Source organism: Sinocyclocheilus anshuiensis, unplaced genomic scaffold (genome assembly GCF_001515605.1).
Source record: "Sinocyclocheilus anshuiensis isolate Anshui unplaced genomic scaffold, SAMN03320099.WGS_v1.1 scaffold1254, whole genome shotgun sequence".
Lineage (NCBI taxonomy): Eukaryota > Metazoa > Chordata > Actinopteri > Cypriniformes > Cyprinidae > Sinocyclocheilus > Sinocyclocheilus anshuiensis.
The window spans coordinates 118,275-123,548 of NW_015557130.1; positions in this window are offsets into that span (position 1 = coordinate 118,275).

Here is a 5,274-nt window from a genome sequence, read left to right on the forward strand (position 1 = left end):
CACCACAGAAACAGAGGGTAAGACAGCATCCACCACAGAAACAGAGGGTCACGACAGAAACAGAGGGTAAGACAGCAATGTACCACAGAAACAGAGGGTCACCACAGAAACAGAGGGTAAGACAGCACCCACCACAGAAACAGAGGGTAAGACATCATTCACCACAGAAACAGAGGGCGAGACAGCATCCACCAGAGAAACAGAGGGTGAGACAGCATCCATCACAGAAACAGAGGGTAAGACAGCATCAACCACAGAATCAGAGGGTAAGACAGCATCTACCACAGAAACAGAGAGCAAGACAGCATCCACCACAGAAACAGAGGGTTACCACAGAAACAGAGGGTAAGACAGCATCCACCACAGAAACAGAGGGTAAGACAGCATCTACCACAGAAACAGAGGATAAGACAGCATCTACCACAGAAACAGAGGATAAGACAGCATCTACCACAGAAACAGAGGATAAGACAGCATCTACCACAGAAACAGAGGATAAGACAGCATCTACCACAGAAACAGAGGATAAGACAGCATCTACCACAGAAACAGAGGATAAGACAGCATCTACCACAGAAACAGAGGATAAGACAGCATCTACCACAGAAACAGAGGATAAGACAGCATCTACCACAGAAACAGAGGGTGAGACAGCATCCACCACAGAAACAGAGGGCGAGGCATCATCTACCACAGAAACAGAGGGTAAGACAGCACCCACCACAGAAACAGAGGGTAAGACATCATTCACCACAGAAACAGAGGGCGAGACAGCATCCACCACAGAAACAGAGGGCGAGACAGCATCCACCACAGAAACAGAGGGCGAGACAGCATCCACCACAGAAACAGAGGGCGAGACAGCATCCACCACAGAAACAGAGGGCGAGACAGCATCCACCACAGAAACAGAGGGCGAGACAGCATCCACCACAGAAACAGAGGGCGAGACAGCATCCACCACAGAAACAGAGGGCGAGACAGCATCCACCACAGAAACAGAGGGCGAGACAGCATCCACCACAGAAACAGAGGGCGAGACAGCATCCACCACAGAAACAGAGGGCGAGAGAGCAACCACCACATAAACAGAGGGTGAGACAGCATCCACCACAGAAACAGAGGGCGAGGCATCATCCACCACAGAAACAGAGGGCGAGACAGCATCCACCACATAAACAGAGTGTGAGACAGCATCCACCACAGAAACAGAGGGTGAGACAGCATCCACCACAGAAACAGAGGGTGAGACAGCATCCACCACAGAAACAGAGGGTGAGACAGCATCCACCACAGAAACAGAGGGTGAGACAGCATCCACCACAGAAACAGAGGGCGAGGCATCATCCACCACAGAAACAGAGGGTAAGACAGCATCCAGTGTAAAGCTAAGAGACCACAAAGTATCCAGCACTGGAACAGACAGAACATCAACACTCTTTTCAGCCACAACAGATATCTAACTTTCACTGCCTTTTTGTGACATAGGCATACCTGCAAAAGAATTAAACACATATGTGTTAAGGCAATTACAATGCACAATTTTCTCAGATCCATCCTCTGAGGAGCTATCTGATGCAAAACATCCGTAACTCAATTAATAACAACAAAAGGGACCACAAAATGCCGTTGCAATTTCAGTCAAACTGAAACTTTGTTAACTGAAACACAGCAGAAAGTCCCATCCAGATGTTTTGTTGTGCTGCTTTGTAACTTCATTCATGAGGATCAGGAGCTCTCCTATCCAAAAATTCACAGCTCTAACTATCACATTTACACACCACTGACTGACTATCGTCACTGCCGGAGACTCAAATTGTCCTAAGCAGCTATTTAACATTTTCCCTAAAATAGGGTGAGTGTGATTTGACCAAGTACAACATGTTCCTGGATCAACATCCTTATTGATCCTGGTACAACATTCCTATCAACCAATCAGAATTGAGGGATAACTTTTCAGGAAATGTCAGTTTTAGGTTTACAATCAGGATTAGGTGCTTCTACACTCTTGTTAATCAGCCATCATTTCCCTCTGATTTTAGGAATAAATTATGGGTAGGGTTAGGTTTAGGGGTAGGGATTGGGCTAAGTCTGTATTTTTGGACAGTAATGTTGATCCAGGAACGTGTCTTACTTGGCAAAATCACGGCGACCCCCAAAACAGAGCTCCCACCTTCACAAACAACAACAAAAGTAACCCCTACCCACATTGGCCGAAGTTCATACGCATACCCTTCGGCCATCGCAATATTTTAGTGCGTCAATAATCAGTGGCATTTTGAGAAGTGTGCATGTGCATACATGTATAAGGGATATATGAAATATAGGCGTGAAATCATTAATGACAGTCCTTATGACAGTCATGTTTGTCGACTCATCATGGTTCCAACAACAGAGGTGTGACCATGTTACTACGGTTTGCATTATATGAATCACCACAGACCATGGGTTTCAGCCTAAATTATTCTTTACTGTTCTACTGAAGGAAAAAACTCATCTATATCTACCTTCAATAAATTCTTCTCCCCATAAGAACTCTGGTCAAGCTCACTTATTTTATGTATTAGAGGAATCTAATACATTGGCGAGCCACACAAACCACTGCTCAGCTAAATAGGTAAAGAATAAACTGCTCAGCAAACGTAAGTCTGCAGATCAGTTAAGCAGGTGCTAAAGCCATTGGGTACACTACAGAACAAAAGTGTGTGATGTAAAAACGAGTTTTGTTGTGTGTATGGGGTTTATTCAGCACAGTTCAGCCTGATTGTTCATATGTATGTATGTATGTGTGTGTGTGTGTGTGTGTGTGTGTGTGTATTTTCACACAGACACTTACACTGGAGGAGGTCTGCTCTAGTCCTGGGTTCTGGAGAGGCAATGATCTCAGTGAATGTGACTACAGAAACCAAAAGACATTTCCATTATAATCTGAGTTGAATAGAAATGATGGACAGAATTTAAAGCCTGTCTATATACAATGCACAGTTCTTAATGCATTATAATGCATTCATATTAATGACTCAGGTAAAGTGATCTCTACCAAAATGATCGCTAAATCATTTCAGATGTATTCTGAATGCTGTGTATTTCTACACGACTGAGAGTTAATGAATGTCCCAGTGCTTTACCTCGAACCATTATCTTCTTTATTTCCTCCAGCACTGGAGGCATCTCAATCTTCTCTCACCTTACGAGACTCCAGCGTGTCTCTCAGCTCCTCACACTCCTTCTCTTGCTCCTGGATTCTCTGCTGGAAGCTTCTCCTCGTCTCATCCAAGTGTCTCTGTAGAAAACAAAATAGATAACGATGAATCTGATAAATATGCCAGAAGTGTCAATGCTTTTTGTCTGTCTATATGAAAATGTGCGTTGTTCAGATCAATAACCCAATGGAGTGTTACTTTTGATATTTTGTTTCTTTGTTTTGATCTATAATTATTAGGCTATTTCATTTATTCATTTTATTATTTCTTTTTACTTTATGTTATTAACAATAATAATAGGGATGTTTGCCTTAGTAAAGATTTTTTAAGATAATGCAAAAATAGTAGTCCAAGTCACTCAAAGTATACATTCAACGGCAGTAGAGTTTTAGCCCACAGCCATTATTTAATATTATTTAATATTACATTGAATGTTCCTTATCCAAAGAGCACCAGTAGATATCACTTTTTCCAGACTTTGCTTATATGAGGTGATTTTAAGATGTCACATAAAAAAAAAAACATCAAATCTATCTCTAGGACCTCCTCCTTCAGCACTAGGTGGCGCAATCAAACAACTTTTAAACATCTTTTATAATGATTAAGTGACCGCTGGGTGTCACACTTTTCGGCACATTTCTGTCTTAAAGGGATAGTTCACCTCCAGTTGCTGGTCCCCACTGACTTCCATAGTATGGGAAAAAAACACCAAGTCAATGGGAACCAGCAACTGAAGGTGAACTATCCCTTTAAACAGATTTTTTTTATATTCAAGAATGAAAATCATTCTTTACTCACCTTTATGTCATTCCAAACCCGAATGACGTGTGACACAAAAGGCATACATTTAAGGACTGACGGTCTCAGTCACTCTTATTGCTTCTTATATTTACTTCATGATATATAGCCTATACTATATAGATTGTTTATATCGTCACTATATGTAAACGATCCTATCCAAAGTGCTAAATTTGGAGAATTATGTGATATAAACATTAACGTCATGCATGTGAATGCTGCTTGATCACGATGTGCATTGTGAAACGCGACCTGACACAATAAAAGTGACGCTGTCATTCTGTCTAACATCTAAACTTCTGGAACAAATTCCTTAAACGATTAATTTCAACATTAATGGTTAATTTAATGTTAACCATTATGTTTTAATGGTTAACATAATGGTTAACCATTAAAACCATTAAAAAATGATTTTCTGTAGTATGTTTTGGGACAAATTCCATTAGGATTTATTGGTTGTAACAAGACACCAATAGAAGGTGACCAATTACCAGTAGAATCCCACAGGGTCCATTAGAGTTTCCAGTAAAACCAATACAAGTTCCATTATAACCAGTAAAACCATTACACATTTTGTGATGGTGTCTGTTTTTTTCAGCAGGGACGTAAGCTGTTAGGCTCAACAGTGAATCCAGTCGAGACAGTACAGGGTTATGGAAACAGTAGGAATGTAGGAATGGAAGTTTCAATTACAAGAGCTATTCGTTATCTGAGCCAGTCACAAAAAAAAAACAAGTTTAAAAGCTAATTTTACCATAACTTTGTTGTCCTATTTTGTTGATTTGACATGTTACTGAAACCACATTATTTATTGATGCTGCTGTGCACAATTGAAACCAGCATAGTGCCAGCATAGTTCCATGGACATCTCACTGTTACAGCTCATCTGTAAATATACAGGAGATTATGATTCTACAGCATAGTACTGTTACTGTATTCACAGCCATTTCTTACTCCTGTTCCCCGTGAACTCACAGTATACAGTTGTCATTTAATTGTAATAAAATACTATAACATATATTTATATGAAAAAGGACTAAAAATTATAACGGCATAGACCTATAATATAAATTCACTTTAAAACTTCTACGTTGTCCACATAGAGTTTTGTAATGACATTCTTTATTGTTTTTGAAGCACTTCAAGTTTTCTTCAGTTTCATTCACTGTTAATGTGTCACAGGAAGTCAAGACTATTAGACTATGCTTCTGTGTGACAGTGTGTGTGTGTGTGTGTGTGTGAGAGAGAGAGTGTGTGTGTGTGTGAGTGTGTG